Source organism: Oryctolagus cuniculus, chromosome 1, assembly GCF_051225735.1.
Source record: "Oryctolagus cuniculus isolate XC-2025 breed Fujian yellow rabbit chromosome 1, ASM5122573v1, whole genome shotgun sequence".
Lineage (NCBI taxonomy): Eukaryota > Metazoa > Chordata > Mammalia > Lagomorpha > Leporidae > Oryctolagus > Oryctolagus cuniculus.
The window spans coordinates 183,515,651-183,541,212 of NC_142867.1; the positions used below are offsets into that span (position 1 = coordinate 183,515,651).

At 35.9% G+C, this 25,562-nt stretch overlaps 1 protein-coding gene across 10 annotated transcripts in view; it reads right to left on the reverse strand.

Annotated features, from left to right (window-relative positions):
- The window catches only part of MLLT3 (MLLT3 super elongation complex subunit), a 391,121-nt gene that overhangs the window by 24,557 nt on the left and 341,002 nt on the right, over positions 1-25,562 (reverse strand). The window contains exon 1 of one of the 10 annotated variants that reach the window (XM_089317773.1): positions 13,470-13,778. The exons of the other annotated variants lie outside the window; for them this stretch is intronic. The gene's annotated coding sequence lies outside the window, so the exon portion shown is untranslated. Of the gene's footprint in view, positions 1-13,469; positions 13,779-25,562 lie in introns of those variants that run through there. 10 annotated transcript variants of the gene reach the window in all.

The following is a 25,562-nucleotide window of genomic DNA, read 5'->3' on the forward strand; positions in this document are numbered from 1 at the left end:
ATCTTCAGGTTTCTGAGGAATCTCCAGACTGACTTCCATAGTGGCTTAACCAATTTGCATTCCCACCAACAGTGGGTTAGTGTCCCTTTTTCCCAACATCCTCTCCAGCATCTATTGTTGATAGATTTCTGAATGTGAGCCATTCTAACCGGGGTGAGGTGAAACCTCATTGTGGTTTTGATTTGCATTTCCCTGATTGCTAGTGATCTTGAACATTTTTTCATGTGTCTGTTGGCCATTTGGATTTCCTCTTTTGAAAAATGTCTATTGAGGTCCTTGGCCCATCTCTTAAGTGGGTTGTTTGTTTTGATCTTGTGGAGTTCCTTGATTTCTTTGTAGATTCTGGTTATCAACCCTTGATCTGTTGCATAGTTTGCAAATATTTTTTCCCATTCTGTCAGTTGCCTCTTCACTTTCCTGACTGTTTCTTTTGCAGTACAGAAACTTCTCAATTTGATGCAATCCCAAATGTTAATTTTGGCTTTGACTGCCTGTGCTTCTGGGGTATTTTCCAAGAAGTCTTTGCCAGTACCTATATCTTGCAGGGTTTTTCCAATGCTCTCTAATAATTTGATGGTGTCGGGTCATAGATTTAAGTCTTTAATCCATGTTGAGTGAATTTTTGTGTAAGGTGAAAAGTAGGGGTGTTGATCAGCTCTTGTCCTGACGGTTGATGTACAATGTAATACTTTATCCATTTTAGTATTTTTTTGTTCTAGTATTATTGGTTGAACTCTGTAATTAACACACAATTATTCTTAGGTGTTTAAATTTTAACTGAAAAGTGATCCCTGTTAGGAATTTGGAAAACATTATGCTGAGTGAAATAAGCCAATCCCAAAGGGACAAATATCATATGTTCTCCCTGATCGGTGACAACTAACCGAGCACCAAAAAGGAAACCTGTTAAAGTGAAATGGACACTATGAGAAACGGTTACTTGATCAGCCGTTGCCCTGACTATTTGACTGTTGATGAACAACTTAATACATTATCCCTCTTAGTATTTTTTTTTGTTTGTTTTACTTAATACTTTTGGTTGAATACTGTAATCAATACAGTTATTCTTAAGTGTTGAAACTTAACTGAAAAGTGATCACTGTTAAATATAAGAGTGGGAATAAGAGAGGGAAGAGATGTGCAATTCGGGACATGCTCAAGCTGACTTGCCCCAAATGGTAGAGTTAGAAACATACCAGGGGATTCCAACTCAATCCCATCAAGGTGGCATGTACCAATGCCATCTCACTAGTCCCAGTGATCAATTTCAGTTCACAATTGATCATAATGATAGGACTAAGAGCCAAAGGGAGCACATAAACAAGACTAGTGTCTGCAAATACTAGCTGATAGAATCAAAAAGGGAGAGAATGATCCAACATGGGAAGTGAGATACACAGCAGACCCATAGAATGGCAGATGTCCTAAACAGCACTCTGGCCTCAGAATCAGCCCTTAAGGCATGCGGATCCGGCTGAAAAGCCCATGAGAGTATTTCAGGCATGGAAATCCAAGACACTCTGGCAAAAAACAACAACAACAACAACAACAAACAAAAACCTACATGAAAGATCTCTGCGAGTGAGATCGCAGTGGAAAGAGCAGATCATCAAAGGAGGAGGTACCTTTCTCTGAAGGGAGGAGAGAACCTCCACTTTGACCATGGCCTTGTCTAAAAATTATCAGAGTCAGTGAACTCAGGGGGCTTCCATAGCCTTGGCAGCTCATGACAAGAGCCTAGGGTGATTACTGATGCCATAAACAAGAGTGTCAATTTGTTAAGTCAACAACAGGAGTCACTGTGCACTTACTCCCCGTCTAGGATCTCTGTCCTTAATGTGCTGTACATTGTGATAAAATGCTATCACTAGTACTCAAACAGTATTTTTACTTTGTGTTTCTATGTGGGTGCAAACTTTTGAAATCTTTACTTAATGTATGCTAAACTGATCTTCTGTATATAAAGAGAATTGAAAATGAATCTTGATGTGAATGGAAGGGGAGAGGGAGCAGGAAAGGGGAGGGTTGCGGGTGGGAGGGAAGTTATGGGGAGGGAAGCCATTGTAATCCATAAGCTGTACTTTGGAAATTTATATTCATTAAATAAAAGTTTTTAAAAAAGCAAAGAAAAGTGTTTGAAAGACTTTTTTTAAAAATTTATTTACTTATTTGAAAGTCTGAGTTACACAGAGAGAGTAGAGGCAGAGAGAAAGAGAGGTCTTTCATCTGCTGGTTCACTCCCCAATTGGCCACAACGGCCGGAGCTGTGCCGATCCGAAGCCAAGAGCCAGGAGCTTCTTCCAGGTCTCCCACGTGGGTGCAGGGGCCCAAGGACTTGGGCCATCTTCTACTGCTTTCCCAGGCCATAGCAGAGAGTGGGATTGGAAGAGGAGCAGCTGGGATTAGAACCGGTGCCCACATGGGATGCTGGCGCTTCACGTCAGGCATTAACCCACTGCGCCACAGTACCAGCCGCTGAAAGACTTTTAAATTTAAGAAAGCATAAGAGGTGCCAGTGCTGTGGTATAGTGGGTAATGCCACCGCCTGCAGTGCCAGCATCCCATATGGGTGCCAGGTAGAGTCCCAGCTGCTCCACTTCCTGATTCAGCTTTCTGCTATGGCCTGGGAAAGCAGTAGAAGATGGCTAAGTGCGTCAGTCCTGCACCCATATGGAAGACCAGGAGGAAGCTCCTGGCTCCTGGCTTTGGAACTGACCATTTCGGCCATTTGGGGAGTGATCCAGTGGATGGAAGATTTTCTTTCTCTCTCTGTCTCTCTCTGTGTGTAACTGCCTTTCAAATAAATAAATAAATAAATCTTAAAAAAAAAAAAGAAAAGGAAGCATAAGAGTATATGTCACATGAGGGCCAGCACTGTGTCACAGCAGGTTAAACCTCCATTTGCATCACCAGCATCCCAAGTAGGCACCGGTTCAAGTCCCAGCTGCTCCACTTCTGATCCAGCTCCCTGTTAATACATCTGAGAAAATGGCAGCAGATGGCCCAAGTCCTTGGCTCCCTACATCCACATTGGAGACCTGGGTAGAATTCCAGGCTCCTGGCTTCAGTCTGGCCAATCCCATCCACTGTGGTCATTTGGGGAGTGAACAAGTATACGAAAATGCTTGCTCTCTTTACCTCTCTCTCGCTCTCTAATCTTGCCTTTCAAATAAATAAAATAAATAAAAAAGAGTTTATGTCAGATGAAAAATAAGAAACATATAATTTTATTCACAGGGAGCACCCGCACATAGTCTTCAAAGTGTTTTGTAAGAAAGCATCCTGACAGGACACGGTTACTCTTTAATAAAATACTTATGAAGCAGTACAAGAAGACTATGGTGGATGGACCTTAATCTTGAACCAGCTAGTACAGAATTTAACTAAATGTTAACAGCTCAAAAAGCAGTTCTGCCACCAGAGCAGGTGATATCATCTTACATTTCATCAAGTTCAACCAACAGAACGGTAGTTCACTTGTAGTGAAGTCTGTTCTTCATTTGAAGATTTTTTTTTTTAATTTCAGAGACAGAGAGAGAGAGAACAAGCAAGCAAGAGTGAGAGCTCACTATCTACTTGTCTACCTGGAAGAGTCAGTGGCTGGGCAGGTGCCGAACATGGGAGCTGAAACTCAATCCAGGTCTCTCACATGGGTGGCAGAAAGCCAAGTACTTGAGCCATCACCCCTGCTTCCCGAGGTCCACATTAACAGGAAGCTGGAGACAGGAGTCAGACCTGAGAATTTAATCCATTGTGGGATGCAGTCATCTTAACTGCTAGGCTAAATGACAGCTCGCTATTCTTTATTTTTTTAAAAAAAATCACCTTTATCCTACAAAAACACAAATCACAGGTGATTATGAAAGTTATAGAATATTATTTGCTTTACAAAAGCAATTCACCATAAAACAAGACTACATTAAGATCTTTATAGGCCACAATGCTTGAAAAAATATAGCATCCTCCTTTCCTCATCCTATTCCCTAAAGAACAATTAAAAAGGTGTTTGTGACTGTACATGTACAGGTGTGTATGTAAATGCCAAGGCAAAAATTAAGACTAAGATGGTCCAAGGAAGTTCTCATTTTTCCCCTTGCTGACTAATTTGACACTTGCTTTTGAAATATCAAAATTCCCCCCTTAAAAATATTTTGCCCTTTCTTGTTGACAGCTAACCAGATGGTTAGCTGACCTCCTGGGAAATCAAACACTAGTCATTAAGTTTCTTTAAATGGTATGCTCCATGGTGATAAATGTATATGCTTCAAAATCTTAATTCATTGCTTGCAAGTATGTTTTTGAAAAGATTGCTTACCTGCAAGTTTTGTCATAAACAGCACTGAAATTTATTCAGAAGCCATTATGTTAACTTGATATAATATAAAAATGCCTAGCCTGCTACCATTACAATGGTAGCTAATCAGCATTCAGTGCTACTATTATTTATAATAGGTCACAAACTCTTCTATTGCATAAAACAAAATCTATCTCTAACAATGGGCTACCAAGATTTACAATGCAATCTTCAATATTAAATGGCTATGCAAAATCATTTTGTAACGGATTTTCTATAGAGGATTAGGTTTTCCTAGACAAGTAAAAAAACCCACATGTTTACAACTATTAGAGGTTGTCTTTCAAAAGAAAACACCTGTCAAGGTAGGTCACACCAGAAAGCTTGTAAAATCTGGCATTGTTCCTTACACTGGCAGAGTACTTCTTCCTTAGATAATAGAAATGAGAAGTAGTTCTGCCTTTTCTAACAGGCAACTATACAAATGAACAAAATTTCAATGACTCGGTCTTTGAAGGAATCAAAATTAAGAAAAAGGAAGGCAGAATGATGCACCGTTCTTTAGTGAAAGTGGAAATAATACAGTATGACTAGTTAAATGGAAATTATTTCAGACATATTGCTATCTTTTTTACTACCAAATATCTACTTCATCTAGAAAAGCAAACCTATTGCCCCTAAAGATGATCTTCTTTGAACAAATATTTTAAAAGGCCAAAAAACTGTGTTGAGAGATGAGTGATGATCAAAGAAAGAAATACAAGTGTAATACACATTATTTCCCTGTCAAATTAACGACTGACTGAATATTGCTGGTTTACTTGTTCTTTCATTAAATAACTATCCTACACAATATATAGCTTTAATTAAAGATTACCTCACTTACTTTCTCCTCTATAAGTTACTGAAAATAATTCACTCGATTTTTGAAAATATATTTAATTTTAAAGAAAATGAGGTAAAAAGTCATGGGAAATGTTTTCTACCATGAGTGAAATCTATCTTACCAATTACCATTAATGGGTAATATTTTGAGATAGCAATGCCAATAAAAGGCAAGGTCTCAGTTAAGCACAGAAGTAAGTATTAAATAGTAGTAACACTTAGGTAAACCTAACAAGATTAATGCATGAATGAACTGCTCAAAAGTCAGAAGTGAGAACTTCTGCTTGATTGTACAATATCTGCTTTAAAAATGTGCTAAAAGAACAAAACCTCACTAAGTACAAAAGTATATAAAAATGAGATTGGGTGAGCATCAGTAACTCTAACCTCTCAGGGTATCTTTGTGTAGCTCTATACTATTCTTTATTGCACTTACTTGACTATGAAGGTGTCATCGACTAAATTGTACTTCCATCCCTAAAATTGGTATGTTGAAGCGCTGACTCTCAATATGATATTTGGAATGGGGGACCTTTGGGAGGTAATTAGGTTTAAAAGGATTCATGGATGTGCAGCCTTCAGGATGAGATTCGCACCCTCTTAAGAAGAACAACCAGGGGCTAGTGTTGTGGTGTATCAGGTACAGTCACTGTCTGTGACGGCAGCATCCAATATGGGCTCCAGTTCAAGTCCCAGCTGCTCCACTTCTGATCCAGCTCCCTGCTAATGCACTTGAGAATGCAGCCGAAGATGGCCCAAGTGGTTGGGCTCCTGTACCCACATGGGGGAACTGGAAGTAGTTCCTGACTCCTGGCTTTGGTCTGACCCACTCTGTTGCAGCCATTTGGGGAGATCTCTGTGTATCTATCCCTCTCTCTCTCTAAGTCTGCCTTTCAAATAAATAAATATTAAAAAAAAAAAAAGGAACCACTGCCAGAGAAACAGCTCTCTTTCCATATGTGAAGACACAGCAAGAAGGTGGCTTTATGTAAGCCTACAAGAGAATCTTTACCAGGCTTCTTGATCTTGGATGTTAGCCTTCAAACTGTCAGAAACACATTTCTGTTGGCCAAGCCATGTAGTCTGATATTTCGTCATGGAAGCCGAAACAGACTAAGACAGTAGGATATGTTTTTCTATCACCATTTTCTTGATGAAGGAACTGGAGCACAATAAGATTAAGGAACCAATAGACAATATTTAGGTGGATCTAAATGTCATTTTATGGTTTCTGATCCATTGCTCTTTCTACTATACTTATTAACTCTTAAAAAGTATAATTTAAAGAGTGTTATGAGCACATTAATGCTCTTTTATAACACTAATATCAGGGAACAAAAGTTTCCTATGCCACTGTGAAAGATGTATTGAATATTCTTTCTATAAGGGACAACTTGTGATCTGCACCCAAAGCAAACCAGAGGCAAAACAAAACACTTCATCCCAGAGGCTTGACGTGCCTGAATCAATGGTGTCTAACACTGTCCAATCAATATGATAACAGATCCTGGTTGGAACCTCACTAGGTCAATAAGTTTTGTAAAGGAAGGCAGGGAAGTTTCTCCCCTGAATTGTCCTATCTTCTTGACACACTGGCACTGATTAAGAAGACTGATGAGCACATCAGGCAACACACTACAACCATTATTTTACTTGCCTTCAAGGATGATCTACCCTCTCTTTCTAATTGTTCACTACAAAAGCCTGTAATATCAAAAACATATATACAAGTTGCATGCTGTTAACAGCTCTTTATTTCAAAACAAGGTGAAGCTAGGAATACAACACTAGGCTACAAAGCTGCGACCTTCATTAGTGGAAAGTTACTCAAGTCCGTGACAGTGGGGAAGATTCACATCTCTTCTTGGCAGACTCACTCCATTTGTATTATGACAACTTGAATGAACTTGATGTTAAATTAGAATCGTATTTAGCCTTCTGGGCTCTTACATGAACAAAAGCTGTTGTTATACCCATAGTTTTATGGTAATAGAACAATATTGTAAGAATTTCCCTATCAACTAATAGAAAAGATCTTATTTCTGTTAAATTTCAACTTACAAACATAGTCATTTTAGATACCAAGATAACTGGCCCTATATCAAGATGCCTATTTTTACAACTGCATTTGTTTTATTATTATCTCTATCTTCACTATTATTATTAAATGTTGTCATCTTTTGGACTTAGCATTCCTTGTCTGAGAACACAAAAATCTCATTAGGAAACGAAATAGCCTTGGGGAACACAGGTCTATAAATCTCCATAAGACCCTTTTCCACACTTAGGGATAGCTATAATTTTCCTTTAGCTTCTTCTCTTTTAAGCAGATGAGCCTCAAGTCTTTTATCTCTCATCACCAGTTGTACTTTGAAGGCTGCTACTGACTATTGTAGCCAGAACATTTGCTCTTTAAAAAAATCGAGTTGCTGTAAGATGGTATATGTGCCAGATGTGTTCTGAGAGATTACTGGCTGAAGAATTCTTATCTGTTAAGGACTTTCAGAATCAGAAATCATCTGGAAAGAGACCACTTATAGTTATATCACCTATAAGCATGTTAGTATTCCCTGAATAAGATTATGTGCACAGAAGTTGAGTTCCATAACTGGACATTAAATATACCAGAATTGTAATGCCAGAGACTTATCTCTGAATTGGTCTTTTTTTCCCTCTCCATTTTATGTGTTATGATGGTGGTGGGTAGAGAATAAAAAGTTACAAGTACAAGTGTTTAGAGCTAGAATGCCTCTGAAAAGAGAAATAGGAAGGAAAACACATTTCCTGATGGGCTTGCCCCATTAGTAACTGTTACTGGAGCTGAGCAATGGACATCAAAACACAACTGCTCATCAGTCTATAGTAAGATTCTGAAACTATTGTCACAGCACTACTCAGTTACTTGTAAAATAATTCCCCTGTGCAGAGCACAAGAAACTGGAAACAATGGAAAATTACTGTTTTAATCTCTACATTTATGAGAGCAGTGTTGAACTGAACAAAGTCTTTAAATGTACAGTCTATGTGGTCACAGGTCTCAGTTTTCTATTATAAAATCAAAAATTCAAAGTAAATTAAATGAATTTGGGAAGCGATAAAGGTGGCACTTAATTGAAATGAACTAACTAAAATACAGATGTATCTGGGGAGATCATCTCGACAAGACATTTAATTGCATTTCCTTAAGAATTTTAGACTTTTTACAAAATTACTTAAAAATGTTCACATAGCACTTGATTGACACCAATAGAATCTTTACAGACTTGCAGAAATGTCAATAAGCTCTATTAATTTTAATCTTTGGGCTATCTTACAGAATTTTCCTCATAAATATGAAGCTCGGATTGATTACCATGGCAGTGGCATTAAGAGGTCATTTTGTTTACCAAGATCTTATTTCCATGGCACTTTGCTTTCCAAAATAAGCAAAAAACACTGGGAACAGCTGATTTAAAACTGCTCCATCATCAGATGAAGAAAATGCAATATTTTCTTATGATCAGTTTATGCAACCAAAATTATTGATTGCTGAAAGGGTTGTTTCTTTATAAACCTTGTATCTTTCTAATTAGAAAAAAAGTATATTTTTCAGGTAACACACTGTAGTCCTCGCCTCTGTCTACGTCAGGGAACTCTTAAAGGTATGCACACAAATCAGTCTTCAAAAAGTTCAGGGAAGATGTGTATTATGAAAAAAAACTACACAAATTTCCAAATCGTTTTGCACCAAAATAAACTTATAATTAATTCCCTTTTTCTACAAAGTTTTGAAGAACCACTATATGTGTGCACAAACATGCATGTAAGATAGCTCACATGAGTAAAAGAAAATAAAAGAACCTCTGTTTTATTTTGTCTTTTCAAGTTTTCAATTTTTTGTATGTGCTTTCTTGGATGTAATATGTTGGTACAGCAACTATTGCTACAATTTGAAAATGTACATACACTTGGATGCATGTTTACTAAGGAGAGATGAGTTTTAATGGCAACTATATAATTATAAGTTCTGAAATTTATCTGCCCAAATCTTGATTATGTCACAGAGATTTCAAATACTGTAGTGATAAATGCTAAATACAAGAACAGTACCATTTTAGTTTATCCAGAGACCACACAAATTTTTGCTTTTTACAGTTTTTCATGCTCAAAAAATTTATAGTTTAAAGTTTAATTTTTAATGTTAAATAGAAATATTATAACCAAGCTTCTTACTGAATACACAAAGTCATTTTCTGAAAAACAAAAAATAAACATAATATCCACAATCCTCCTAGAAATGTGAAATTATCTTCATTGTGACTCTACTTGAGATTCCACGGCTACTGTGTCTACCAAAAGTTATCCAACATTAAGTGAAATTGTTTGTAAACGGCCTAACATCTAAACATGCTATACTTATTCTATTTAAAATACCAAGTTCTAACAAAAAGTTTATTTAAAAAAAAACTATTCTTAAAGAGGTTCCATCTATGAATGTAAATTAACTAAGAAAGCAAAAGTGTGGCACATTTGATTGTTCCATGAACACATTAAGAATGGATTCTTTTGTTTTGTTCTCAGTGTAGCATCTTTAAAAATGCAGTGTTCAGAATCACATATTCTTCTATTAATAATACGAGGTTCCTGTCAAGAATTGGAAGAATGTTACAGTTTATAAGGCTCGAAAGGAACCTCTATTTCCAAACACACATCTTATGTAAACCTAACAGTTGCTCTTCTTCATAAATCAATCTATTGTTGCACTTCATAATGAGAAGGCAGATTTACTGCCTTTTGCCGCCTTTTCTCACCATCAGAAAGATGCCTATTTGGGTAATAGAACGTTTCTCTTCTTCAAGGGTGTTTGGGATTAGGCAGGCAGGGGCAAGAACCTTTAACATCTGCTCCCTTCCAATGAATGACACCTCGAGTTCTCACAGCCTGGACGTTGAAAAGCAAATATCCTAAGTTGGTAAGTTCTCTAAAGCACAACACTTTACATACAATGAAGTCACATCTCCAAAGCACATATTTAAAATCTGAACATTATTCTGTAAAATATAAAACAGAATTCAGATTGCTAACATTGTCACTCAAATGCCACAAAATCATCATCTTAGTCAGAACAAGAGAAGTTTATTAGACCTTGGATTATTCATCATCTTGAATTTTCTGTAGCTCTAAAAGCACATCTATAGTACTGGCTGATATGACTTTAATCATTTGAATTTCAATATTGTGCAGTAATAACAAAGTAACTTGTGGTATAGACTTAGATTCTTCTGTTTTTATTTACTTAGCTATTTTTCCCTTAGGGAGAAATATTTAAGAATTATGAACTTTAGACTTTAATTTAAAAACAAGAGAAAGGCACTTGTCAGCATCTAATTCTTAACCATCTGTCTTTTAAAAATACACACACATACACACATGCACACACACACACTCATCCTGTTGGGCTTAACATTCTTAGCAAGTAAATAGATCTTGATGGATCCAAACAGAAGTTTCAGCGATCATAACTCTCCTTTTGGAAACATAGATATCTTTAAATAGGCATCATGATTTCTACTTGCAAATAAAGTCAACCATAAATTTAAAACAAACAGACACCATCTAAAACAAATGAAGTGGGGCAGGTACCAGATTCGGGAAGAATCTCTATTTTTGAAGAAAACTACATTACATCTTCTGTCCATGAATATGGAGTACTGCCTAGTGAGCTAACACTTCTTGTTACTTTGGGCTATCTTTTGTCACTTAAGCAATGCTTTTTGACAGTTTTACAGGCTGTTATCCCAAAGACTTCAGTATTTATAGTCTTTATTCACTCGAGCTTTCTGCTCTTACCCATTTGTTCCTAATCACTAAATAGATTTTTTTTATGGGATTGAAATTAGCTGAAAGGATGTCCTTCAACAATGGCAGCTCAGGACAGCACCGGCTAAAGGTCTTCTCCTGGGCCTCTTCTCACTCTCCTCAATTTTCTCATCTCTACAGACAAGTTAATGAGGGTCCAGATCGAGGCTGTTCAATGAGAGCAATAGCACAAATGATTTATGGCAGTCTTAGACTACAGCTTGGAACCATTTCTGAATTGATCCTCAGAAACCCATCCAATTTCAATATCTCAAGAATGATTTAAAGGCCGAAACTTGTTTTTAATCCTTATAAACAAGAGCACTTCCTATTCATAGAATCATTATTCAGGTAAAGGTCAATTCTATAAAGCCTACTATATACACATATAATTTTAGATTTCAAATATGTATATTTTTAAATTTCAACATATTTGGTTTATAACATGCCATTCAAATTTCTTCTTTCACAGCAAATGCTATTTATCACATTTTAATACCCTACATTTAAAAGGCCAAGGCCTGAAAAGCAAGTAGAAAACATAGATCTTTCTTTCCACTAAATTACATTTGACTTGAACATCTTCTGAGACTTGCTGGTTTTATCTTATGAACAATGTGAATTGTGTAATAGACCATGTCCTCTTTCTCAGCTGGACGCCAAAAATGTGAAAGTCTAATTACTCTGGGAAGTAGTGTTTTGTTATAAACTAAAATCTAAATGAAAACTAGACACATCGGCGTTATTATTCTCAGGATTTTCTTGAAGAACAAACCAAGCAACTTGCAGAATCTTCTGAATGTAGGCTGAGCAATAGGGAGAGGAGGGGGAGAAAAGACTAGCTTTGAAGGAGAACTAAGGCTCCACTGAGTGCTCCTAAATATAATTTGCTAAATATGACTCTTCCTGGAATAAAAGGATTTATTACCAGCTTCTCTTTTCTCTGAAACTGTGCTGGGGATGAAATATTTCAAAAGAAAATGTTTTGAAAAAAGGCATATAGCCTTTAGATGTTTCCATGTCTGAGTAAAAACAATATGTGTACTGCATCAGAGAAACAATTTTAGTTTATCGAGATTAACATTCACATGCAATTACCTCACCCATTTATATATAATATTAACTCTTTGGATAGCATGTAATTGCGTTTCATACACACACACACACACACAAATGTTGAGATCCATGTTACAAATTCTCCTTTAATATAGTTTCAGGAAAATGTATGTCTTCTTATGAATATACTTTCCTTCTGGTATTCCAAATAGAAAACTCTACAATTGTCACATTTCTCCAAGAAAAAAATGGCAGACCTTATTGTCCATGTGTAAAAATTGAGTAATTCCTAACAAATACTATGTTCTTTAAATTTTGTGATTGCTTAAGTTATATCTGTCACATAATAAGTATATAACTATAAAATAAATATAAAATATATGTATTTCTCTAAGACTTTACAAAAATTAATGAAACTTTTTAGTGCACAATTAAATGATCACTAATTTGAATCAAGTACTCTTGTGCTTAAAAAACAAGGAACTGTTCTTTCTTTTGCAAAGTCACATTTTACAATGTTTTCTCTTACATCTAAAAATACATGAATGAGGAAAACATTATTGATGGTTGGCTATTCAGAATATGATAAATTACATAATTATAAAAATGTGTAAGCTATACAATTATAAAAAATAACAAAAAGACTTCAAAATGCTTGCAGAAAAATGGAATTGAGATGTTTATTTTGGTGTGAAATTTTTTAATCCATGTGTAGTTTTCTATAATACATATTTTCTGTGAACTTTCTGAAGACCTATCATTTGTATGGATTACAAAATTTTTTGCACCAAAATAAATTTATTTTTTAATTCCATTTTCCCACTACTTTCTGAAGTAGAGGTACAGCATTATTTTTTTCTCAATGAAAAGATTCATTTCAAATTAATAAGATACTTAGAATTTTAATCTATAGATTCTTTAGGAAAATAAAAGGAAATGTTTAATATAATTATAAATAGAAAAACTTCTGTTTCTTTAATAAGTATTTTAATAATTAAACATTAGATAAACTATGTGGAAATGCTCTAAAGTCAGGAAAACAATACTGTTTCTCTTACCTTAAATTATTCCAGGCAAGAAATGCACATCTCACTATAAAATCAAGTATCATTAAAATCATACATCCTATCTATAAACTGTCTTTAATTTTTTGTTCATTAGATTAAACACATGCTACATGCAAGTTAGTGACTAAAGTTGGTCATATTTTTTTTTCTGAATCTATAAATTGAACACTCTGTTGCTTTTACTTTTCCACCATTCACACCTCCCTTTTCATTACCTCATATAACAGCCTAGAACCTATCTTTCCTATGAAGTTATTGCTCATGATAAACTTTACTTACTGGTAGTCTTTAAAAATCAGAAATATAGCAAGCAAAGAAATAACCCTTACCTCTTTGAAAAGAAAACAGAATGACCCTCAGGAATACAGAAGTAACCCAAAGTTCACATGTGCGGAATTGAGAGCTGTTAAGAATGAGTCTCTTGGAAAGAAAGAAGTCTCCTTGGGCACCCACATGTATATTTAGATTAGATTGGCAGTTTAAATGACAGCAAACACATGGTCATGACTTCCCAATTGCTCATTCATCCAACACACAACACACAGGCTAATCAGGAGCAAACATCCACCCCGAACCGTTTTAGAAACCAGCGTCTTCCATCTGATACTGCAGGACGTGTGGTAAGCAGACATTCTGTGGGAGAGATCACATGGCCAACATTTAACTCTCTCTCCTCAGACACTTGGTCTTGAATCACATTTTTTAGTATTCCAGGGCATTTTTCTACATGAACTTGAGTAATCCTGTAGTCTTATGAATCACAATGTAAAGAAATGACTATGTAAAGGTTCCAGAATCTATTTGTCTTATGGATATTTTAACCACAGGACCTATCTCATCCTATCAGTAATAGCACACACTCCTATTTAGTAAACAGGGCAAAGTCACTACAAAGGATCACACTTTCTTGTGCAAATAAAGGGTAGTAGAGTTGAAATGTAGAGATATTGAGTCTGTACTTTAAGCTTCTATTCACAACTTGAGCTTCAGTAATATTTTTCAGTAAGAAGAAAAGAGAAAACACAGAGGGTACTATTTGTTGGCACCTTTTAACTACACCTGCAACACTGTTGTGTTATATATATATATATATATATATGAATATATATATGCATATACAGTAAGATCCATATATGTTGAGATATTTTGGTGAGAAGCAGAAAGCAAATGCAGCCATCAACTCTAAGATATGAGGGTAGGTAACAAAAAGATGACAAGCAATATTAAAATACTTATACTTCACTTTTGACATAAATTTTGCATGTCAAATCCTTTGAAAACTCAAGATTAATGTGAGGACAGAAGGAATGGCTCAGGTTCTAGGAATATCAGACTTGATTTGAATCCTAATTCCACCACACTCTAGTGTGTACTTAGCCAAGTAACACAATCTCTCCAGTTGTCAGTTCCTTCACCTCTAAAATAGGGAAATGGAATTAATAATGATATCATTTTATGAAAATGAGAATACAAAGCAGTTAAAAAAATTTATAAACCATAGCTAAATATTAGCTACTGTTACTATTCTTGTCAGTAACTGTGAAGTTAGTGAATAATTAAAGTCGTTCCTGGGTCCATTTGGCTTTTTCACCCTCTCCCCCATCACAGCCTTCACTGAAATCATTTGACACTTCAAAAAATAAGGTGACTTCCTTCATACTGATCCAAAATTTATTATCTTCCAAACCTCTCCTGGAATAGGAAGCTCATGAAACGTCTAGTTCAGTGACTGATGTATAAAATATTCTAGAAAGGACTCCTATCCAAACAGAATAAACAAAGAATTAAAAAGCAATAGTTGGGGTCTGTGCTGTGGAACAGTGGGTTAAAGCCTCAATCTGCAGTGCCAGCGTCCCATATGGGTGTTGGTTCGAGTCCTGGCTATTCCACTTCTGATCTAGTTCCCTGCTGATGCACCTGGGAGAGAAGTGGAAGATGGCCCCGGTCCTTGGGACCCTACACCCACGTGGGAGACCTTGAGGAAGCTTCTCTTCTGGCTCCTAGCCTGGGTCCAGCTCAGCTTCACCCATTGCAGCCATTTGGGAAGTGAATCAGCAGATGGATGGAAGACCTCTCTCTCTCTCTCTCTCTCTCTCTCCCTCTCTCCCTCTCTCCCTCTCTCCCTCTCTCCCTCTCTCCCTCTCTCCCTCTCTCCCTCTCTCCCTCTCTCCCTCCCTTCCTCCCTTCCTCCCTTCCTCCCTTCCTCCCTTCCTCCCTTCCTAACTCTTTCAAATAGTCAATTAAAAAAAAAGCAATAGTTGATCTAAGTACAATCATCTACAGTCCAGAACTGCCTGTGAAAGTAATAAAAGAATTCAGAGAAAAAAAGGAAGGTGAAATTCATTCAGGGTATCCCATTGCTTCAGATAAAAAAGCTTTCCCTCTTACAGAAAAATGTGAATACCAGGAGTCTCAAGAAAAAGATCCATTAAAGAAAATACTAATATGACACTATTCTTGACAGATCATCTCAATTTTACAGAGCTACAAATGTCTGTCATATGTTAACTTAGCAGTAAAAAAAAAAAAAGATGGATACTGATTGCCTAATGGCAGCAATATTTGACCTGTAAAATTTGCTACTTTATAAAAATATTACAGAGGAATTTAGAGATGGGGGTGAAACTGCAAACTTACCTGGAAGTCCTTTATGTTGTCTTATTAAGATTGTGAGTAGTCTTTATTATACATCACCTGCCCATACGGTATCAACAATTTCAACCCATTTCTCTTTTTTCCTTTAAAAACCACCATACATGCAGTTTGTGTACTCCTAGTAAGAGATTTTGTTATACACAGAATTTTAACATACTTAAGAAATAAGAGTATTTCCAATGTTAATGTTACCCAAAACTTGCTTTTAATGCTTAGTCTTTACCTATTCATAAAATTTAATATAACTAAACACAATTATCATCAATGGGATGCAGGTGTTGGATAATTATATTAGTATCAACACTACAGGCAAATTAAGATTTTTCCCATGTGAAGGAGTTCTGATAAATATCAACTCATTGGTTTACTGAATCCTGGAGATCAAAAGGCCCTGCATATGGCACTAATAAATCAAATAGAGTCATCAAATCTACAGTCTGTTTTCCTTGGCCAAAACTGCAAAGTTTTACTTACAGAGCCTTATCTACTCCTAAAAATTCTCTGCCAAACCAAATTTAACTCACTATGAGTACAGAAAATATAGTACTCCCCAGCTGCACCCTCCTGAGGCTTTTGATGTTCAGGGATACCGTTATGTGGGGATCTAAATTATCTGGCCTTCCCCTCTTGTCTTTTATCAGAGCTCATAATCAACTAAAAATTCATTCAGAAAGTAAAAAGTTACCTCTAGATTCAGAGAGGAAAGTTACAAAATACTTTGCTATTAATGAAAACTACCATGAATAAAGGTACTTAATAAAAAATATCACTAAACAATCAACATACATACTGAAAATAATACAGGATTCTACAATACTTAAATATCATAAGAATTCTGATGCTGGGAAAACTAAAGTATTTATAGTCCAATTAATCACTTTGTGATAAGCTAACCTTAAATTTTGTGTCATGGCAGCATTATTTGTAACAGAAGGGACTAGGAAAAGATAATGGAAGCAGGTAATTAATAAGATACTAGAAGCTCAAGAAAAATTTCACTATCTTTAAGTTGATTTTTTTAAGGGAACTATTCTGATAAACTATTTTATTCCATTATACTTTCAATTTGAAGTAAATGTATAGTGGGACCATGGTGTTTTTATTTTCTGCCTCATGAAACTATCCTGAAGTTTTCAAATATCATTTATAATAAAACATAAATGAAAATTAACAAAATATTTTTCTTGATTTTTAGGAAAACATCCTAAAGCATTATGAAATATTCTTTTCATGCACAAAAGAATTTCAGAAAAGTTTAGTAATTTGTTCCATAATGCTGAAATCACAGCTAATTTTGAAACTACTATGAAATGATGCTTTTGGCCTGATGAGACCCATATCAATGGTTTCTCTGGCATTGATGCTAGGATGCTAGTGTCTCTAACTTCTGAGATGGTTGCACCCCATCTCTCCTGCCTGTGATCTGGCCTATCACTCTCCACTCCAGTTCTGGTGGGAGAACACTACAGTCCCTTAGGTTGAAATCTAATTCCTATTTCCAGTTGGCATTGCTACTTCTGTCTTTCATATACAGTACAAGGACAGATGCATGCTATTGGTTAACAGGGTTCTAAAAGCACTATGTGAAGGCACACGCTCTACATAATGTTATCTGAAATGAAAATGAGTTTGCGAATCCGTGAATACAAGAGTAGTGTTGTCAGTTTCTGTTTAAGGGAAAGTCTGTTCTGTGCTTGAAGTGACACAAAATAATGTTTGGAGAAGAGTTTCTAAGGCACAGAATGTCAAAGAATAGGGAGAAAGGTCATTCAAATACCTCTCTGGTCAGCCTATTCCCTTAGAAGCCAATAAACATAAAGCCTGACAAGTTAGCCTCTAAAATTTGTGTGTGTGTTTTTTCTTCTTGGCTATAGCTTTGCTAAAGAAAGACCAACAAGAAGTTGGTCTGGTTCCTGTCATCAAGATTTGTAATGAACCTTGCAAGAGTGGACAAAGCCTATTTATAGAACCTTTCAGCTGCCACAGACATCACTAGAGGTGACAGACCCCATTCCATAGATGCCCTAAGCTTCTATTCTAAAGATGTGCTGGAATGATACAGCCACATGAATATCTGACTATATCGGATGTTCCAGACTCAAGAGAATTCCCAATAAGAAATGCCAACTGCCTTTTATGGCTATTAGTATTGGCCATGCTACTCCTATGGTGAAAGCATTTATATAAAATTCCAGAATTTTCCAAATGAACCTGTATCATTAATTAAGCACTCACTAATGCTATTTCATCCTGACAAACATTACTCTTCAACACAGAAATTCTACTTTTTATTTTATTAAGATGGTCTTTCAAGTCCTTCTTATCATTGGTAATTCTACCATGCTGTATTTTACATTGTGCATAGTTTTCTAAATATTTGAATTAGTCACTTTCCCCATGATTGCACTAGATAAGGATGAGTTTACAAAGTAGTCTGTCTGACTCTGCATCCTCTATAGCAAGGGACAACAGCCTTTACCTGTAAAAAGCCCTGTAGTATTACTTTAGTCTTTATAAACTGTACAGTCTCTGTCAGACCTATACTTGTGGTATAAAAGTAGTCATAGACAATAATGTAACAAATGGGCAAAGCTATGTTCAGTAAAGCAGGCTATCATTTAATCATCCATTTTCTATGGATATTTTGCACAGCAGTAACATGCTTACAGTGGTTAGGAACTTGGGAAACTGTGTTAAACCAGATTTCTCAGATTTGTTTTTCCATATTATTTCCTATGGTCCATTTTTGTTTATAAAAACAACAATTTTTTTACAAAAATTCAATGACCTCATTTATGAAGTAATTTTTAGCTTTTTGAAGACACTCTGTCCTATGGCAACCAAACAATTTTATTCCGAGTTACAGCAAAGTTCTGACCTTATACTTCAGGTTTTTCAGAGTACAGAGTAGATTTTCATGCCAATTACAGTTTTGAATGTGTACAAATAAAAGTCTCATTAATAAAATGAATTACTTCTACCAGATAAGCAGCTAGTCAGTCTGATGTAGCATCTTAGAAAAAGCTGTTTAAAAAAAGTTATAAACTTAGAAATCCTAAGCCACTGTAAACTCGTACAAAAGGCTATCCAAAGGTCACTCATTAGTAAGTATAATTCATTAGCTGTCTCAAAAGTTCAACTACTTAAAATAGGTAAGTTCTAGATATTTGGAAGTTCAAGTTCTGTAAGCAGAAATACAATGACTGGCTCACTGGGCAGCGGGGAGGAGGGAATGTAACATCTGAAAAATAATACCCAACTACATAAATTAAACACGTGTGATTTAAGTTCTAATTGACATTTATGAAAATTATTGCTTTGATTCTCACCTAGAAGAAATTCCCCATACTAGATTACATATGTATATAATCAAATTATGCAGACCTCAAAACAAAAAAGATAGATCAAGGACTGGATAAATTAGAAAATTGGCTTTGATTGCTTTTCTGAACATTTATTCTAATAAGCAAAAATGGATAGTTAAAAAAATCAAAGTTTTAGAAAAAGAATGGTAGAATTTGTCTTTCCTAAAAACAAAGCCTCCCTCCCACAAAGTAACTCCCATTAAAGAACAAGAATAATAAGGTAATCATCACCAACAAAAAGTACACAGGAAAAGAAGGAAAACAAGTAATTGTTCCTCTGGATAATTTCTCACAAAAAAAAACTGAGGAAAGAGTTGTCCCCAACAATAGCAAAGATGTCGGTAAGACTATCTAGTTGACCCTCTGTTATTATAGTGAGAATATCAGTAATAAATGACCCAATGAGACATTCTACAGGGGAGAAAAATAACCCATCTCTCTCAAGAACTACCAAAATTCACCAAGATTTCTCAGCTGCTCAGAGTTAAAAATAGGAAATTTGTGCCAACAAGAATTTCAAGAACATGGATTGCTGCTATAGGATCATAAGGTAATATTTCAGGAGTAGGCATTTGGTATAGTGGTTAAGATGCCAGTCAGGATGCCTGTATTCTAGACTGGAGTGCCTGGGTTTGAGTACTAGCACTAATCCTCATCCAGCTCCAGCTTCCTGCTATGCATACTCTGGGAGTCAGCAGATGATAGTTCTAGTAGTTGGAAACCTAGAGTGAGTTTTAGGTTCCTGGTAGTAGTTGTACGGGTATTTGAGTAGAGCTGGTCCCAATAAGTAAATATTTAAAAAACTACATTGAACTTATACTGACCAGTGCCCATCCAATTATTTTTTCTTTTCTTACTTCGTCCAGTGAGGCACTTTGGTTCAGTTCCTATATTTTAAAATATTAAAGGGTAATTGAGTTATGTATACTTTGAGGTATTGTGTTATACAATTGATATTATTAGAAGTTCTTAAAGTAGGAATATTATAAGAAACAACCAAGAGAAAATGATGGTGAGTTTAGCATCAACCTTTCCAATTAACTATATAGAAAAAATGTGAAATATTAGCCAGAGGAAGTAGTAGATTTGACAGTGTTATATTTGATGGTGATAGATTTGATAGTGTTATATTAAGAAGGAAATAAGTTAGAAAAATATATTGAAATATTTGGAGGTAAAAGGAAGTACATTTAAATGGTAAGCTAAAAAAGTAAGGATATTCATTTTTCTCAAAGGTTATAAACACAAATATGACTTTGGAAGCAAAACCTAAAACCTTATTACACAGACTAAGATCTAATTTATAAAATTTATTTACTTTAGGAGTTGTGAGGAATGAGAGAGAGAGAATTCACATCCATGGTTCACTCTCCAAATGCCCTCAAGAGGCAGGGCTAGGCCAGGCCAAAGCCAAGAGCCAAGAATGCAGTTCAAGTCTCTCATCTGGGTAGCAGGGATCCAATTACTTAGGTCTAATTATTGAAAAAGTAGCATTAATGTAAAGTGAAAATGGAGACATAATTATACAAAGATCAGAGAATTGATCCCCAAATAATCATAAATTAGTTCTTTTGAGAAAATGTATCAAATTTTATATGTACAAAAACCATATGTGTCTCTCACTGACTTGTACTTACATGCTTACTATATGTCTGGAAATGTGTTAGCACATGGGCAAGCAGTGCTGGGCCATACAGACAGGACCCCTGAGTACATGGGATTTATAAACTAGTTTATGCTTTAAAATTTAACTGCTTTTTGCTTCAATTTTTCACAAATACCATAAATTCTGGCAAATTGGCTGTCACTCAAACATGCAAACATAATTTCTCTAAATCACTTAGCTAAGAGGGAGTAATTAAAGTTCTGTTTGAAAAACTTAAGTATGAATTAACAGTTGGCGAAATAATTTCCTTTCTACAGTTGTAAGGCATAGCAGGTATTGTATAGGTTAAATTGAGGTGTAAAATACATGAAGTCTAGTGCATGAATCTAAATGTATAGATTAATTAATATTTCTATATATAAACACTCACATAACTACCGCCAGACCAAGATTGAGAACAACTCAACAAAAATGACAATTTTGGACAATGCTTTGCTAGGCAACAATGCTGAATTTCTTACTTGGTCCTATCAACAATCCAAAGGAATTGGGGAGAAAATTTTTATCAATAATTTTGTAGGAATAAAATCATACCTACATGATTGATCACTGGTACATGGAAAATCCAGGCTAATTTCTAGGAAAAGGAAAAAGAAGAAAAGGAAGAAGAACAGGATCATATAGATGGTGGTAAATAATACAGATAAAGTTAATAACCTGAGAGGGATTATGTTGATTTTCCCCATATTTATTTCAGATGGTAGGAAGGGATTATTGCCATGAGGCATGGAGCCAAAAGATCTCAAGCTGGATCTAAGGAGCAGCATAGTAAGCCTAGGAGGATCAAATTGCAGCCCAACACACAAGGAACCCGTGTTCCATCTCATCTCTATTATCTATCTATTTATTTACTTAACATTGTCATGGGAAAATATACCAACCTATGAAACAGACCCTATGTTTATCTATCCATGGCCCATTTTCCACATCTACCTCTTTGAAGTCTAATCTTACATTGTAGTATATAAATTTCTACTAGCTACCATATGTTTCCTAAAATGCAGGGTAAAAATATACAGAATTCGTTGTCACTAGCAACTATGGTTTTCTAAAGTTGAAGTTAGTAGAAGACACAAATGTGACAGACATCCAAAGAACAACTAGAAAGTATGCACATTTCTGAAAGTTAAGAGTTTAGCATGTATCTGTGGTTATATTTCTCTCATATTATTTTACCATTTTGATATACTAAAGCCAAGGTGCTATAAAGGTTAAAGAAAGAGAACAATTGAAGAAAAAGACAAAAATATACGGAAGTTAGCAGGCAGCCTAAGAAGGGTCACATGAGCCTACCAAAAGAATCGGAGCACCTTACACCTAAGAGGGAACCTCACAGGATGAACATTTTTCAATCTGCTCACTTGAGGCCTCGTCTAAGCTGTTTTATCCTGCCTGAACTCCCTTAGTTGCCAAGAAGCCAAATCTACTATAGTCAGGACACTCAGAAACTTCCAAGAACTATTTCAAAATTAAAGATACATATCTTCTCAATCTCAATTCCTTAAACCATATCTGGTAGTTCCTACATCCTTCAGATCCAGGGAGCTACATTTCTGCTTCTCCTGAATCTTTAAAATGTACCACCAAACATAAGATGCAGATATAGAGACAGAACAAAGTAACAAAGCTGCAATTTTCCATAAATAATGTATAATTTTCCAATTGAATCATTCTCAAGCTAGCCCCTATAAAGCTAACAATCTACTAAAATTTCCTAAATCATTTTTCCCTACATAAACTTCCTCTAAGGTTGAGCCTCCCTTATCCTTTACTAAGCAAAATAACTTGATTGTACATGAAGCAATTTATATTAAGTCTTTGTTGAATTTTACTTTCTTAGGTATTTCTACTTGCTAAGAATTTTTATCATAATTTTGGGATAAGTGGAATGTATTATTCCCTCCAGCTTTGGGTCACTAATGAACATGCCTTCTATATCTTTGTGAGACTCACTGTAAAAATAACAATATACAATAACTGAAAATAACAGGATACAATACAAAGCTCTGTATTCCTCTCTAAGAGACCTCTTTATACCCTGATGCAGACTCTCTAAATATGTTTGTGGAGTCAGCTTGTGAAATATCCTCCCATCTCTAAAATCACCCGGTCTGTGTGTCTCCATCACCCTAACCTAAGGTATCATTAACAGACTGACAGGCGTGGGTGGCATTGTGGCACAGAAGGTTAAGCCACCATATCTGAGTGCCAGTTCAAACCCAGGTTGCACTGCTTCTGATCCAACTCTGTGCCTGGGAAGGCAGAGGAAGATGGCTCAAGTAGTTGGGCCCCTGTCACCCACATGGGAGACCAGGATGGCGTTCTTGGCTCCAGACTTCACTCTGGCCCAGCCCTAGGAGTTTGTAAACCAGCAGACGGAAAATCTCTCTTTGTCTTTTCCTCTCTTTCATTCTGCCTTTCAAATAAACAAATTAGTAGATAAATAAATCTTTAAAAAAATAAAACCTGACAGACCATGGCATTCTCTAGTCAACCTTACCAAAAATGAGGAAATTAGTTAGGTATGATAACACTCTGAAGCCTAGTAATAACCAGCCTTTTTCAAATGCTCCTTCACTTCATATTTCAAACTCAATCCTGAAGTTTTATTGGAAAAAATTACTGACTAGCAGTTTTTGGAATCAGAGGACATGTGAGGACTTCTCATAGAAATTTTTTTCTATTACTGGATATTGACTATTTCATTTAAGGCTAAATGTTTGCAGTATGCATGTGGTGCAGTAGTTAAGATGCTTGGGATAATTGCATCCCATATTAAAATGCCTGGATTCAAGTCCCAGCAATGCCTACCCTGAAAGGCAACTGCTGATGGCTCAATTACTTGGATCCGTGCCACAGACATGAGAAACCTGGACTTGAGTTCCCAGTTCCTGGCTTTGTCCTGGCTCAGCCCCAGAAGGCACTAGGGAGTGAATCAGCAGGTGGGTGATTTCTCTCTCTACCTCTCTCTCTGCCTCTTTTTCTATCTCTCTCAAATAAAGTAAAATAAATAAATAGCAAAATAAATAATTTTAAATTAGGCTCAATGATTATATTAGTCACTTGTAATACTGTCTTTAATGGTAATATTATATTGTCTTCAGTGGACTCTGCTACCAAGATTTCATTTCAATTTCAAAATTACTCAATGACAAAATTACATACAGGTCTGAATATTTTAGTTTATGTGCTATGAAAAGGCCAATGACTGGAAACTATAAATACATGCCATGCCTCTCTTCTTTCTTGTTCCAACAGCTGTGCCTGACATAGATGCTTTTAACTGGCTGTTAGAAGCAATGCTAGTTAAGAAAGAAAAAAGTCATTGTTGGCCTTATATAATAATTAGTCCTGCTTTTCTTTTTGAAACACCAATCACTTAAGTAAATATACTTTAAGACAAAAGGAAATTAGAGTTACAAGAAAAAGGGAAAATCTTAACTTAATATATAACTGACACTGATTTTTAAACATATACAATCAGTTGTGTATGGTTATTTGACAGTTTTCTTGAGGACCCTGAAATGGTTCACATCTTAAAACAACTTTACAATCATTTTAATTATGCTTCCCAACTCTATCAAAATCACTCAATGTCTCCATCCCTGCATCTTTCCAGATAATGAAAATGACTCATATGCAGTTCATAGAATTTTCACCTGTACAACCAAGCTTCTGGACATAAGCAGAGAGACCAACCACAGGGAACCAAAGAAAAAGGTAAAAGAAGTGCTGGAGGACAAGCGGAACAGGTACTTCCTCCAGAATCAGAATCCAAGCTGCAAGTATGTGCCACCTGTGGAGGCAGATTTGCAGAAAAGTTCTTCCTGATCTGAACACAAAACAAGATACCAGCTGTGCAAAACAGAGGATGGGGCACAGTTTTAGGGAAGGCAGTTATGGTTCCCCCTAACTAAGCCTACTGCTGTTCCAGTCCCGAGTGTAAGCAGTTTAAGGCTAACACATTGCTTTAAAGAAGTGAGAAGTATTAACAGATGATGGTAATTCAACTCAATATCCCTTACTGGCAAATTTGCAGTCCACAAAAGAGAAGCCATCTCCATGTCCAGGTGTACAACTTGACCACCTGGAGGAAAGAACTGCCCTATTTGGAATATGGAACTATTTATAAATTCCTTCCACCAGTAAGAAATGTCACATTGGCCAGGGGTTGTCTTCAGTCAAAAGTGTTAGACACAAACTGTAAGGCATACTGTAACAAACATCAAAAATTGTTTTTAAACTCTTCTTCAGAAAAGACAGGAAAACATGGAACACAATGTTAAGCAAAAAGTTTAGAGAATTAAGGCTTCCTGAAAACAATGAATGGTCAATAGCTAAAAAGTCCTCCACTGTTTAATTCTTTAAAAAAATGCGTTCATTAAAAAAGCTGTGTCTTTATTTATTTTCCTTTTTTGAAGTGGGGGGGGGGCGCACTTAAAAGAGAAGGTTTCCATCCAAGGTGAGCCATGTGAAAGAAAGATTAAAGAAAGGCCCCATAAGAGTAAGGAAGGCCATAATCGTCCCTAAGCTCATTGGCTACCACCTGTGAAGCTAATAATTGGAGGAACCAACCTCTAGTGCCTCCCAAGGCAACAGATGGATCAAATGAATTAGTCACTGTCCTTCCCAGGATGCTGGGCATACAACAGTGGTTAAGCAGTGCATCATGCTGAAACAAACCTGACATCTGCTTCATCTTCTCCCTCGGTCTCCAAATACATACTGGGTATTTC